Source organism: Lygodium microphyllum, chromosome 3 (assembly GCF_053477565.2).
Source record: "Lygodium microphyllum isolate KBCC chromosome 3, Lygodium_microphyllum_v1.1.10, whole genome shotgun sequence".
NCBI lineage: Eukaryota > Viridiplantae > Streptophyta > Polypodiopsida > Schizaeales > Lygodiaceae > Lygodium > Lygodium microphyllum.
Genome location: NC_141137.1, coordinates 190,599,795 through 190,615,379, shown reverse-complemented (window position 1 = coordinate 190,615,379; position 15,585 = coordinate 190,599,795). Strand labels below are relative to the sequence as shown.

Here is a 15,585-nt window from a genome sequence, read left to right as displayed (position 1 = left end):
CCTCAAGGCCACAACCATGAGCCAAAAAACCTATATAAAGAAGCCTGCCCCCTCTCATTTTTTGCTCATCCCTAGTGAAGCAAGTGCTCCCCCTCCCCCTCTCAAGCAAGTGCTCTCTCTCCCCCTCAAGCAAGTGATCTAGCCTCTCTCTCTCCCTCTCTCAAGCAAGTGCTCTCTCTCTCTCCCTCTCTCTCTCCCTCTCATGCAAGTGCACTAGCCTCTCTCTCCCTCTCTCAAGCAAGTGCCCCCCCCCCCCCCCCATCCCCCCTCTTCCCTCAAACAAGTGCTCTCTCTCCCCCTCAAGCAAGTGCTCTAGCCTCTCTCTCCCTCTCTCAACAAGGAACTTAGCAAGTGCTCTCTCCCCCCTCTCATGTATGTGCTAGGATGTATCATTGCATGATGCAAGTGCTCTAGCCTCTCTCGTCTTTTCTCAAGCAAGGGACCTCTTTTCCCCCTCTCAAGCAAGTCTACATAATTTATATTATACATAACAAAATACATTACTCAATGCTCATGAGTCATTGCTTATGCCATATGGCTTTAGCACATGCCACATGAATTATAACACATATACTTAGTATTGTAATTTGTGGGACTCTCTCTCTCTCTCTCTCTCTCTCTCTCTCTCTCTCTCTCTCTCTCTCTCTCTCTCTCTCTCTCTCTCTCTCTCTCTCTCTCTCTCTCTCTCTCTCTCTCTCTCTCTCTCTCTCTCTCTCTCTCTCTCTCTCTCTCTCTCTCTCTCTCTCTCTCTCTCTCTCTCTCTCTCTCTCTCAAGCCTCTTCTTGAATCTTCATTCTTCAAAGTTCACCATGCGGGAAAAGCATGAAGCCTTCAACTTGCATTGTGTAGATGTGGAGAGGGATGAGGGCAAATCCAAGTCCTATCGATGGAGATGCAAGTATTGCTCCAAGCAATACACAAGTGGTGCAACAAGGCTTCTTCAACACCTTGCAAAGATCGGGGGACAAGTTGCACCATGCAAGCAAGTTCCTCAAAGCGTTTCCAATGACATCCTTAGAAACATGAGAAGTGCCCCCACTAGAGCTCCGCCACCATCAATACATGAGGACATCATTGTAGAGGGATCTTCTGCTTCCATCGGCGCTTTCGTATGTGCTTCCAACTCAGGCTCTAACTCTTCCAAGAGACCAAGAACCGAGGCACATGGGCTACCAAAGAGGCAAGCCACCCTAGCCCAAGCCACGGGTAGTGTTGGTGGGTTAGTTTTTTTTTTCAAAGAGAGGCAACGCCTTGCCGACGTAGAAATTGCACGCACCATCATTGAGTGCAATCTCTCATTCAATGTCTTAAAAAATGATCAATGGAAGAAAATGGTGAGAGCCATTGCCAATGTGGGTCCATGTGATGGATGGACCGGTGTTGCCTACAATGACATGCACACAAAAAAAATAGATGAGAAGGAGAGGATTGATAGGGCTCTTGACACTACTTGTGCCGTATGGAAGAAGTATGGATGCCCCATCCTCTCCGATGGATGGAGTGATAGGAAGAAAAGAGGCATCATTAACATGCTTGTCTCTTGCCGTCTTGGCACCTACTTCTTGCGAGCCGTAGAGACTGGGAAGAAGGGTAGGAAGACCATGGGTAGCTTCATCTACTGCCACATTCGGTAAGCAATCATTGAGGTAAAAGTTAAAATTTATAAATTATCACATGCTCATCATTCATGAATCATGCTATGTGCCATCATGTAGATTATCATTTATAAATTCTAATCATTTGTGCACTTGTCAATGTGCATGTAGGCGGGGAAAGAAAATGTGGTGCAAGTTGTTACCCACAATGCATCCAATTGTAGCCGCATGGGTTGCCTACTCGAGGCTGAGTTTCCCACCATTGTGTGGACACCATGTGCCTCACATTGCTTGGACTTGCTCATGGAGGATGTGGGCAAGCTCAAGTGGGTGAAAAAGGTGACAAAGCAAGCTACATCCATTGGCACTTTCTTCACCACAAAGGTGAAGACGCTTGCCATGTTTCGAGAGCATAGCACCCTTGATTTGAAGAAGCAGTTGTCCAGAGGCTTCGCATACATGTGGCTCCTCTTGGAGCGTCTATTTGATGTGAGGTCGGCCCTTTGTCAAACGGTGGTCTCTACTCTATGGAATGAGTGAGACGAGAAAGACACCGAAGTTGCTAAAGCTATGAAACACTTTCGCCCACAGAAGGAGTTTTGGCATTCCGCGCGATCCATTGTCATTGCAATGACTCCCTTTTATAGGATGTTACGCATGATAGACATGGAGGGATCCACATTGGGTCTTCTTGTACACTTCTATAGGGCGGCCATCATTGAGTTGCAGGCTTGCACTACCATCGACGACACTCAGCGAGCCCAAATTCTTAGCATTGCAGAGAGGAGATGGAGATGGATGCACAAACCCATCCATGGGTTTGCAACATTGGTTCATCTAGCCTACAAATCGCCGGCCATCGCCACCGATATGAAGCTTCTTGTGGACCGTGACGCATACTTGCCCATTGCTTTGCCCATAGAGGAGCACACCACCCTCTTGCAGCAGCTCATTAGCTATGATGATGAGAGAGGAGGGGCTGCATTTGCATCTTTCACTTGTTGGAGGAGGGAGTCACTTGTGAAACCCCTTTTCTGGTGGGAGACCTTTGGGTACATGCTTGGCACTCTCTAGCGCTTAGCCTTGAGAGTCCTAGCGTAGGATTGCTCTTCAGGTGCATGTGAGAGAAATTGGAGCACCTATTCTCTCATTCACACAAAGATTCACAATTGCTTAAGCACCGCGCAGTTAGAGCGGCTAGTATATTGCCGTGCTAACTTATGCATGGTGCGAGCTATGCATAACATGGATATTGCTAGACAGGTAAAAATTAAAATTTAAATGATAGATCATGATTCATAAATTGTAAATATAAAACATAGAATGATAGATGATAGTCTCATATAGTTGTAACTTGTAATTTCTAGGTGAATGTGGATGACTTCAAGTTGTCTGGGAAGACTCTCCGTAGTGTTCATCGACTTGTGGATGAGGAGTCGATTTTTGCAGATCTCGATAGGCAGCTTATGGAGGCCCATGTCCGCTCTACTCATTCACGAGGGCCATGAGGTGTTTGAGTAGGTCGTAGTGCAGTGACTATTCGCCCTACCTCGACATCGACTACGAGCACCGCAGACCCTATATCTTTGCCACGTGCGTTCATGAGATGTTAGCGTCCTAGCACCTCACATTCCATTGTGCATGATACCCCCCCTCTTAGAGAGCTCGAGTTTGATGATGATGGTAACCTCCTAAGTGAGGTTGAGTAGGAGCATGATTTGGCCTCAACCAACGAGTCTTCTTTAGAAGACTCTCTTGATGAGTGCTCTAGCCATGGGAGTGCTAGTGATGATGATAGTGATAGCCCATATTAGCATCTTGAGGCCTTCCTACTTAGTGCTCACCACTTGGCACTACTTTTTGTACTTAATGATTCATCTCTTTTTGTTGTGCCTAGCGCATGTTGCGCATACACTTTTTCATTTAGCCTATGCCTCTTGTACTTTTGTTCTTTGTTGTGATGATATGATCATGCCATTTTGTCTCTTTTAACTTTCTAAGCTTCTTGTCATGAATTAATTAAAGGTTTGAAGTAATTTTTTCAAAAATTGTATGATTACCGTATTGTACTGTAAGAAAATTTAAAGTACCATTTAGTACCATATTTTATCGTACCGTACTTTTCGTACCTAACAACTATGGTCTTAATTCCCCAATCTCAAAGAAAAGAGTCACATCCTAGGTGCACTCCTTGGTAGTAATCAAAACCTCTGTCTGGGAAAAGCTGTCTACTCCAACCATCCTAGTGGTAAAGCTGACTCAACATCACTAAGCATCTGGGTCACCCCCTTATCCCTATGAAGCAATCTTGCTATTGCTCCTTAGAAAGTCCTGGGAATTGTAGCCAATCACTAACACTACACCTTGGACCGTTGGCGAAAGCTCCCCAAGAGACGTGCGATTTGGAATCCACCATGTATGCTTGCTTAGTCTGAAATCGTGGGTTCCAAACCAAGGGCTAATGAAGTCACTTCTTAATGCATGAGGGAGGTAGCTAAATGAGTGTTGGTCTCAAGTGCTCCCAAATCCTCAAGATAGTATATGTGAAGCAATCCTCAGTCCTTCTTGAGAGACCGACTCTTCGTATCTCAACAAAAATCCACCTGATCTTTGGCTACTAAGGTCGTCCAGCTATCGGAGTACACATACATAACCATTGTAAGAGAAACTCCTTCTGGGGTTCTAGGCTTGGAAGGAGTCCATGAACCACAAACTTGCCCAGTAGGGCTTTGCTTTGACAAGTTGGATCTACGATCCCTAAGCTGCCTTGCTCAATTAGTGTGATGACTCGCTAGGCAACCTTAGCTCTCACGAGGCTACCATCTCTTCCAAACTAGAGAAAGTTTTTGATTAGCTGCTAGACCTGACTAATACAAGTACTTGAGAAGATCCAATAGGAGGTGATATACCACATTGTGCCCAAGAGTACTTGATTAGTCACCACAACTCTCTTTGCCAAAGATAATTGAGAGAAGCTCCAATGCATCAATTTCCTCTTGATGCTCAAGAGGAGAGGTGTAATCTATTGCTCAGTTGATAGATCCAACCCAATGTGACAACCTAAATATCGGATGCGCGTGCCTGGCGCAATCCATTGAAATTGGTCATCACTAGGAAGCTATGACAAATGCTCCCCTCCAACCCAAAATCCACATGATTTGTGCGAATTAATCTTTGCACTTGATGCATCATAGAATCTCTCCAATGCTAGTTGAGACCTGTGGAGATTGGCCTCTCGGCCATGCAAGTAGACTGTAGTGTCATTTGCAAACTTAGCATCTAGTAGCACCTCCTCTCTAACGGAGGCCTCGAAGGCTAGTGTCTTGGGCAATCCAAATGAGCTCATGGCCTCAACGAAGAAAAGAAATAAGGTCGGTGTTAGGGGATATCCTTGTTGCACATCGAGAAATGCTAAAATGCTCCCCCCCGGTCTTCTCCAACTAATACTTGTAGGTAGATTGATACTGTGCTGTGACCCCTTTGACCTAGGTCGCGGGGAAGCTCATACAAAGCATAGTGTCCTTGAGAAAGGCCCAATCAACATTATCATAGGCTTTCTCAAAATCAAGTAGCAAAATAGCGAGAGGCTCTTAACTCATTTGAGCCAAAGAAACTGCCTCCCAAAATGTGAAGATATTGTCAAGGATACTATGGTCCCTGACAAAGCCAGTTTGTGTCGGGTGCATCAAGGACTCCAACATAGGCTACAATCTCAAACTCAAAGCCTTTGCAAGAATTTTGTTGGTGGAGTTGAGAATTGTGATCGGCCGCTAGTGCTTGAGCTCATCGAGATTCCCCCCCATCCTTGGGGATGAGGAAAATCAGTCCCTTCAAAATCACCTCTGGTAATGTGCTTCCCTTCATGACTTCTTGGAAGGAAAGCCTAAGTCCCTCTTCCAGGATCTCTCAATATTGAATGAAAAATTCAAGTAGCAAGCTATCCTTGCTAGGGCAACTATCTCTCACCAACCCATGTTGTGCATCAAGTAACTCGTGATCGGTAAATGGAACTAGGAGCCTTGTTTGCATCTCATCATTCATAGTCTTGTGCATGTGTCTCAAGACACACTATCTTCTCTCTCAACAAGTCACTTTGGGAGGCTCCTTTGTTAGCAAAGTGTGATAGAAATTGGTGGCCATCTCTTGCATCTCAATTGGCTTAGATGTCATCGATCCATTCACTCTACGTAATTGCTGAATCCCACTTTGTGAGTGGCGAGGGTGGGTGGTTGCAAAGAACTCTATTGTAACTCTGTCACCCACTTGGGTCTAGTGGGCGGCTTGTCTATGATAAAAATACTTTAAGCGCTGGTCCTCCACCTCCCGAAGCTCCTATTGAGCCCGCACTAGTTGATTACTTATCCACTCACTATTTGGGTGGCTCTCGAGAATACCCTAGAGGGAGGCCACACTTTGATGTAAGCATGGTAGTCTCACGAAGCTGAGCTAGGCACTGTCCCATTGTCTCATGCAAAAAACCACTGATCTGTTATAGACCATCTGAGAGCGATTTGGTCCTAGAACCCTCATCTCACTGCACCTAGCCCCATAGATCGCCTATGTGGCCAGACAAGCTCTCATCTAGTTGGATGCTCTTTAGAATACGAAGGGATGGAAAACCATGTCCACCACTCTCCTTGAATGCAACTACCACTAGGGTGTGATCAAACATACATGTATCCAGTAAAGTACTAGTCATACCCTTGTAGTCTGAGACAGCAGCCAAGTATGGGACGAGACATATAATACGGCAAAGTATTATATGTTTATAATACGTATTTTATTTTTGACCAAAATAAAATACACGAGTATTTTATTTTTTTATTTTTTACAAATGTTATAAATTTTAAATATGAGACTTTGGACATAGATATTGTCAAGCATGGATCATGAAACAAGACATTACTTAATGAAAAAGTTAATGCAAAATTTAAGAGACAAAAGACTATTTGCGAATTGCCAATCACAAATCACAATTGACAAACTTTTTGTAATTGAGAATACATAGATAAGTAGAGCTAATCGAAGACTCAAGCTCCAACACATGAACACAAGAGACACTAAATAGAGAAAATGACAAAAAACATATGTCCATAGGCCTCAATGGTGTAGCCTACTCTCATTTGAATCTGAAGCGGAGTCGGAGGTATCCTCCCTACGATGGCCAATGTCACCATCCTCATCCTCATCCTCCTCCTCCTCCTCAGTGGCACTCCAATCGCTAACGGCACCCTTTGCTACTGCATCCACCATGGCCTCTTCCGCCACCTCCATCTCCACCTCCGCCTCCACATTATGGCTCGCCCTTCTGCCCTTGCCGCTACCCCTGCCTATGGTGCATATTTTTCCATTTTTTTTTTAAAATCACGTTTTTTTATAAAAAAACGTATGGAACGTATTAAATATGTCCCATCCCATATTATATAATACGCGTATTATTGTTGCTATGGCCTAAGAATGCATCACTCACATACATCCTATCAATTTGAGAGAGATTCATCCCACCAATGTGTGTATTTGAGCATGAAAACCTAAGGCTCTCTCTCTCTCTCTCTCTCTCTCTCTCTCTCTCTCTCTAGCAAAGCATGCAAGGTGCCATACATCATGAAGCCTCAATGCCAAACCAAGTCGCTCCCATGCGACTAGCTTTGTCCCATGTACGGTGACTTGGCTACCACCCTATCTATCCTCAGGTGTTTCAATCGTATTGAAATCACCTAAAACGTACCATGCATCCACACTAAGCACTACATCAACAATTTGTGACCAAAAAGTATTTTGAACACTCTCATCATTTGGTGCATAAAAATTCAAAAAACCATGTTGAAGACCTTGCCATTGAATGATCATCCATATGGCCTTGCTTGGCATAATCTCTCCTTTGGCAACTATCAAGGTTTGTAATGTATCTATAATAGATATACATTTTTCGGCCTGGGCCCATTGGGTCCAAAACCTATTGACCAAAAGACCTCCCTATGTCTTTGGAAGAGCTGTCCACATTGCCAAATACGGCTTGCTAAGAGATGGTGCTCTTGAAGCATCATAATATCAATAAACCCACTTATCAAGCACTATCGGGACTCTTGTGTCAATTGAGCTATATAATGCATAAAGTTCGGGCCACCAAGCCCCTTAACATTACTCTCATGGCAACTGTGTGAATGAAGAGGCTACAAAAGTAGCAAAGTGTGCAATCTTTGAGGCTAGCGTGGATGGGGAGTAGTTTGAGTCAAAGCGTCCTCGACAAGCAGTCAACTACTTGGAGAGAGCCCATCGCAAGCTAAACCAAATAAACTCTCCCAACTCAAGAGCTCTCTTTTAAGTATGTATCTCCTCATGTACATACATATAGCATGGGGCGATACTTGTATTTGCAACGAAATACAAGATGAGTTGGCTCTCTTGCAAGCTATGGATAAACCAAAACTGAGTTGTGTCTCATGAGTGAATAAACAAATCCTTGTAGTCTAGGTCACCAAGGCGGTGTGAAAACTCAACCACTTAAGCTTGCACAAAGTGTATCACCTCTTCTAAGGTCCAATTAGATGGCGATGCTCCACAAAGTGGGAAAGAGAATGCAATTGTTGAGTTCAATGCTATTGACCCTCGAGAAGCAAGAACTATTTCATGGACATGGATGTTGAAGAGAGGTCTACTCTCATCTTGAGCACCAAAGAAACGAGTAAACTCATAGTTGAACCTCTCTCGATGCAAGTGGTAATCAAAACTGATGAGTCCTGGAGTAATAGTTGACATGGGAGAGATACTTACTATCATAGGGGATCGAGAAATAGATTGTCCCTTATGAACCACAGGGCTCACCACAAAATCACTGGCTAGTGAGTGTCAAATATTGGGCGAAGCTGTGTTCAGGAGGCGTGCAGGTGTTGATGATGATGTTGACACAAATGGGGTTGGGGATGGTGTGGGGGATGTAGTTGAGGGCTCGATAATCATCTCAATTGGGAGTGTTGATGTTAGCTTCTCCTATAACACACTAAAGTAGTTCCTTGTGAGAACATATACTTGTCGTCTGACTATTGGTTGCCGGTGTCAACCTTATTGTTGTTAATGCCCTGATTGTTGCCATTTTGTAAAATAACGAAGAGGGGTTTGATAGAGCCATGGGGCTTGCGGAAGTTTTTCTATCGAGTGGTGTGACTCGTCCATGTCTATTGGGGGGGGGGGGGGGAGAGGAGACTTGCTGAGTCGCCTAGGTAGTAGGTTGCATTGAGTTTGGCATCTAGCCTGTCATTGGGATCAAGAAGGGCATGCTTTTTTTAGGTGGCCGACCTTGCGAGAAGCAAAACATTAGTTTGGGAGGTTGGAGTACTCGACCCATTGAACCAACCAATCTCTCGATAATAGTGGAAGCTTGATCTTTGTAGGAAGTTGCACAAGGTTAGCAATAATAATATGCACAAAAGGTAGGTCCGTTGCCTTGGCCACTATAGATGTGGTTGTGTGTGGAGTCTCTAGATAAGTGCCTAAGGACCCACCAATATTTGGTAAAAGGGGAAGGTACTCCCGACATAGGCCGAGAAAACATGTCGTCGCAAGAAAGCCTTGTGCTTCCCTGGGAATAAATGTCGAAGAAGCTTTCGCCACTTGGTTGTAGCCATGGATCCATGGGTGGATGTATGCTTGGGCAACCCACACCACTATCTAGGAGAGCTTTGTAATATGTGCAATTGCCTTTGGAGTCTTTAACTCCATTGGGTAGAAGATGGAGCCCAAGGTTTGGATATCAACAAGCTTGCCAACTTTTGCAAGGAGGTTGCTTTGTAGAAGGTCCTTGAGCTTGCCTTAACTAGGGCGAGAACTGATGATCTTGCAGATGACCATAGTTGGGTTCGTACGTCGTACGGATCTATTCGTACGTACTAGTACGTACCTTCGTACTAGTACGTATTAGTACCAATAAGTACCAAAAATTTGCCATTTTTTGCACACTTCCCTACGCCAGATTTTTAGCCATTTGGGGGGGTGGGGGCAAATTTTTTTTACCGTTAAAGGAGTCAATTTTTGGCCATTTTTTGCTATTGGTGTATATGCCCAAGGCCCCAAGACCATTGGCATGGCCTATAATACATATATGATATGCTCTCTCTCTCTCTCTCTCTCTCTCTCTCTCTCTCTCTCTCTCATGCCACATAACTCTGTCTACATAGCCACATAGCCTTCTCTCTCCCTCACACGAGCTCTCTCTACATAGCCACAAAGCTCTCTCTCTCTCTCTCTCTCTCTCTCTCTCTCATGAGCTCTAGCCTCTCTATTAGCCCCATAGCTCAACCCTCCATCAAGTGTTGTTCTGTGACCCCATCTATGATGTATCGACACTCGATGTATGTTTTTGACTTTATCTCCTTTGTAGTACATCACATTTATCCAATGGCAGTGTTTTTTTGTCCTAAAGATGTGTCCTATCAAGTGTTGCCCATACTACTTCAATTTGAAGTCTCTCAAAAAAAAAAGCGTACTAATATCGTACCTTACCTAAAATTCTTTTAAGGTACGTATTAGTACGTACTAATATCGTACTGTACCGTACCGTACCGTACCTTCGTACCCGAACAACTATGCAGATGACTGAGGTTGCTTGCGACTCGCGAGCACTCAACCTCGGTTGCCAAGCTTGCTCAACCTTCATCGAAAAGGAAGAGTTAGATGGGTGTCAACGTAGGGTCAGATGAGGGGGCTTCAGAAGAGTCCCTTTGTGGGATGGGTTCTGTCTCCATTCATGTTTGTGGCATGCAAAGAGAAGGGATGAGTGGGGGGATGTATGAAGTGGGAAAGTGAAGATGTCGATGGGAAGAGAGATTGAATGTTGTACCCACACTCCCACACCTACACCAGGGGTGTTGGGGGCGAGATGGAATAAGGTTGAGAGATGACAGATGCTACGGAGTGGGTGAGGGAGGTGTGAGGGATGAGATGCCTTGTGAGGACAAGAGGGGCGTGTGAAGGAAAGGTGGGGGGATGAGGGTGATTGTAGAGAAAGGGGGGGGTGGGGGGGTGTGGGCGCAGAGGCAAGGATAGGAAGGGGGGGTCTAGCATGAGAGGAAGGATGAAGGGGGAGAGGGCGACTTGTGTAAGCAAACAAAAGGAGGTCGCGCAACAATGGGCGTTTCAAAAGTAGTAACAAACTAAAAGGAAGCTCTTGTTTTTAGGAGCTCCGCTTGACTGTCACTAGTAGGTAGAGTTGTGGTGACTAACTAGGTTTTGTTGGCAACTAACTATGTGGTACATTACTTCTTGCAGGATCTTCTTGAGCTCTTGTATCAATTAGGTTCAACGATTGCTCTAGAACTTCTTGTGGTCTAGAGGAGATGGTGGGCCAGCTAGGGCCAAGGTCACTTGGTAAGTCAAACATTGCCGACTCGGCATGGAGGACTCCAAATTGTTGATTTTGCTTGTTAGAGTCGAGTGCACTTGGGTAAGTTTGTTGTGTGTAGTCTTCTTCTAGGTGTCAAGCCTTGGAAGGAGCTTCTTTTACATAGATTGTGTAGGTGTGTGCCGGCGTAGGTGGGCCATGGCAACCGGGGATTAGATGGATATTTGTTGAGATGCACAAAGTGGGGTATTTATGTCATATAGAGGATAGATTTGCTTGTTGTCTCTTGCAGACTTGGGAGTAGTTTTACCTAGCATTAGTTCGGATTTCTCCCTTTTGTCTTAAGGAAACCTTACGCTAGCCCTTGGTTTGGAACCCCCTAATACATATTGACAGAGGTCACATGGTGGGTGGGCTCGTGATAACACGTTCCATGGGGTGTTATGGTAACAAGATCAACCTAGAGTTTGGGTGATTAACTTCAATTTTGTTCGCTTCATGAGGACTTGCAGAGTGAGTGGGCATGTGAGGTAGTTTGATGGTAGTCAATGATATTCTTTTCGCTACCCCCTTTGAGTGGACTTAATAAGGGCCTTGGTAACTCCAAATTGGTTGGGAGCTTTCACAAGGATTGAGGCTCTCAGTGCAACTAGAGGCTACACTCATGACAGGACCTTGTTTTTTGAGATAGGTAGAGTTGGGCAACTATGGTGTGTTTAGATAGATATAGGATTAGTTACTGCTTACACTATTGAGTGTGTTCAAGTTATTAGCACACAAGTGAGACCTGGCACATGAACTCCAATATGAACTTTGTTTTAGTTGACCATGACTTGAGACTTTGGTATGGGACTCTTGTCTCATGATTCGCCTTTAGTGGGACCTTGGTGAGTGGTAGTGGCATGATCCTTTGCCCTTGATGATCAACTATCCACTCCTTGCTTTCAATACATTGCTTGGTTGGGACAACATATTCTTTGTATGTAGTAGGGGTGCTCGTGAGACCATGGGCCAAGTCATTCACTAGCCTTGGGGAGTGACCTAGTCAAGTGTGTCACTTTAGTTTGCTCTTAGAGAGGTCCACTTGGCCACTTGGACTAGAATGGCACATAGGCTAGACTAGACCAAATTGGACACATACAGAGTCAATGTTTTGGTTTAGTGGGCTAGTGGGATATCCATGCATATAGAGACTTCATGGCCTTCATGATAGATAAGCTGCTACCTTATCATCAAGATATATGGGATCTTATGGTGTTAGATCATCATCATCATCACAAGCACAAGTTGTCTGTATTTTTTGGTACAATTGAGTTTGGTTTGGTTTTGGTCTAGTAGCGCACTTATTTGCACTTTCTCCATTGTTGCACTATTAGCCTCTTCACCCCCTTGTATCTAGATCATGCATCATGGCTGGAGTTGTGTGTGCTTTTAGGCCAACTTTCTATTGTATCTTGGATTCAAAGCAGTGATAGGTTGATAGTGTACAATCCTGTGTAGTCTTGTGTCGTCATTCTATGGTGGTATTATGGTGACATATATGAGTACTGGTATATGAGTATGTCATTGTGTATTATTGCTTGTATCATGTTGTTCCTTTTTGTGGATGCTTAGGTGAAGAGGGGCATATTGCCTTGTGTTCACCCACCATATCATGTTCGGCTACTACAGGTAGCATTTTGGCATGCTTGTGTCATGTTGTTCCTTTTTGTGAATGCTTTGGTGAAGAGGGGCAATTCGCCTTGTGTTCATCCACCATATCATGCTCAACTACTACAGGTAGCATTTTGGCACGCTTGTATCATGTTCCTTTCTGTGGATGCTTAGGTGAAGAGGGGCAGATTGCCTTGTCTTCACCCACTATATCATGTTCGACTACTACAGGTAGCATTTTGGCACGCTCAGTGGGACCTTCCTCTTCATGTCTCCAAAGGTCTTATGAGTTTTCCACTCAAGAATCTAGGCATAGATAGGTTGTTGTGGATTGGCCTTGGTCTAGCTCATCTAGACCAAAGCTTGATTGTCTAAACCAATGCTTGTGGTTCAACTTGTCTAGACTAATGCTTGCACATCTAGATCAAAAATTTGTGGTCGAGGCTAAGTAACTCAAACTTGGCTCGCTTGCAATTGTGTAGGTCATTATCTTGTTATCCATTCCTCAATGTCTTGGGTATTAGTCCGATGTGAGACTTTAGACCAGTTCACGTGGTCTCTTCCTTGGGATAGTCAAGTCACTATTTGTCATTTGGGTTGGTGGAGGCACCGTCTATCAGTCAGTAATAACAACAACAATGGACTAGGAGAGCCATTGTTAGCCCAGGGATTTTTCTCAAGTAGGTATGTATGCCACACAGATATGCTAAGGAACTCTAGTAGTCCTCTTAAAACCCCATTGAAGTTGCTCATCAAGCAATATCATAGGCAACATCACTATACTCCACCTATTCAAATTTAAAGCTTCTCCACCATTATCTCTTTCATCCAAAGAAGCTGACACTTCCTCCATCTTGTCCCCCTCAACCTCCACTACCTCTATAGCCTCCAAGCATTTGACCTCTTCAATGGCCCAGCCATAGGATTTGGCAAATATCTTAACTCGGGGCAACATCAAATTTCCCACCTTCAAGGGTCTATCTATAGAAGATGTGCATGATTATGTTTGTCGCTTTCTCTACTTGTGCAAAGGGTAGGGACTCAATAGGCAAGATGCACATATGGTGCTTTTTCCCTCTACCTTTGATAGCCTCATAGAAAATGGCTTTGATAGCCTCATAGAAAATGGTTTAGTTAGTTTCAAAATCTGCCCTTTTGGAATTGGGAGGGAATGAGGGAAGCTTTTTGTGAAGCCTTCCGGCCTAGCAACTATAGGGAATGATTACTTGATCAATTGGGGAACTTGGAATTGTAGAAGGGGAAACATTTGTAGAGCTGATGACACGAACACGAGCCTTGGTGAATAAGGGGAAATGAGGGAAGCTTTTTGTGAGGCCTTTTGGTCTAGCAACTATAGGGAATGACTACTTGATCAATTGGAGAACTTGGAATTGTAGAAGGGGAAACATTTGTAGAGCTGATGACACGAACACGAGTCTTGGGAGGGAATGAGGGAAGCTTTTTATGAAGCCTTCTGGCCTAGCAAGTATAGGGAATGACTACTAGATCAATTGGGGAACTTGGAATTGTAGAAGGGGAAACATTTGTAGAGCTGATAACATGAACACAAGCCCTAGTGAATAAGATACTTGACCCATCCGCTAATTTCATGGTTTGGAAATAGGTAGCAAAGGCACTACCTTGCTCAACTCAATAGAAGCTTCGAGAAAATTGGTGGTTTGCTATCACCTTAGTGGACTTTGTCGCAGTGGCTACCCAGATTGAAGATGTGTGGCTACTCTTTGCTGACTTTGGGTAAGTAGGCAATAATAATGATGATTCTCCCTTTGCTCTTAGAAAAGAACTCGAAGCTCTTAAGCTTCAAAGGTCCATCTAGGAAGAGCCAAATTTGAGTCAATCTAACATCATGGCGAGGGTTCAAAAGGAATTGGAAGAGCTCCACAATCAACAGGAGAAACAACATCAACTATGATGCACCCAATCTCATGCCTCTAGCCATGTCTTGTAAATTGCCCACAAAATGGCTTCTGTTGTTTTGTGAAAAACTCGGTCATATTGACAAAGAGTGCTATTCTTGAAGGGCTTCTGTCACCTGTAACAATAGTTAATGGGGCCAAATTCCCACTTTACCCATCCCTCTTTGTTAGCCTCTACTTATTTAGACAATCAAGTGCCCCCTTTGAAATCTTTTACAAATCCATATCAACCAGCTTACTACCCCGCTCTTACCCCTTTGCCTCCTCTTCTACCTAGCCCACCTCATGGCCTTCCTGCATATGCAATAAATCCCACTCCTCCTCCAGCCCCTTTTCCTCAGCCATCCCGACCTCCATTCAATAGGCTCTCTAACCATCCAATTATGTGCTATAGATGTGGTGAATATGGGCATTACCAAAGGGTGATGCACTTCACCAGAAGGCGCACAACCATGTCAGTAGTGCCAAGAGGCTGGAAATCATTATATTAGGGATTCCCTGAAGTCCAGATAATGTGCTTCCTCTTCAACTCAAATCATAGCTCCTTCTAGTGACTTCTCTTTTCCAACATCACATTGTATCTCAAGCTTAGCTCCCTTCTCCAACAACTCATAATATGTGCACCGGTGTAGCTTAGCCCTCATCCCTATGAGTGCTTATCCATGCTTAAAGGCTAGCTAGAGGATTAGCGCTGATGGGGTTGTTTCGATCTACCACTCAACGTAGTGAGCCTTCACCTCTAGTATCCTTCTCCTTCATTGATGTAGCCTTCAAAGAAGCCCAAGAGGAGTGACAACACATGATACCATCTTTGTTGACGCCGCTGTCCATTGAGCAGGTCCTTCAAAATACTTTTTAGAAATTTTATATTTATGATTTATGAGCTTTGAGTCTACACTTGTGCAGTGATACTCTCAAGCTTCTTCATGCACTTTCTAGAGCATCTTGAAGTGGTAGGCACCTTTAGATGCCTTTCTAGCAAACAGAGGTCGTCATTATTCACGGTTGCCTACTAATTCCATAGAGTATGACTTATCTATTGTCCTTATGGATGAGGCCCTTT

At 44.2% G+C, this 15,585-nt stretch overlaps 2 pseudogenes; both read left to right on the top strand.

Moving 5' to 3' along the window:
* The first annotated feature begins 761 nt into the window (after positions 1-761).
* LOC148039346 (uncharacterized) lies at positions 762-1,691 on the top strand (annotated as a pseudogene).
* Positions 1,692-1,781: 90 nt separating this feature from the next.
* Positions 1,782-3,103, top strand: LOC148039345 (uncharacterized; annotated as a pseudogene).
* Positions 3,104-15,585: the final 12,482 nt, after the last annotated feature.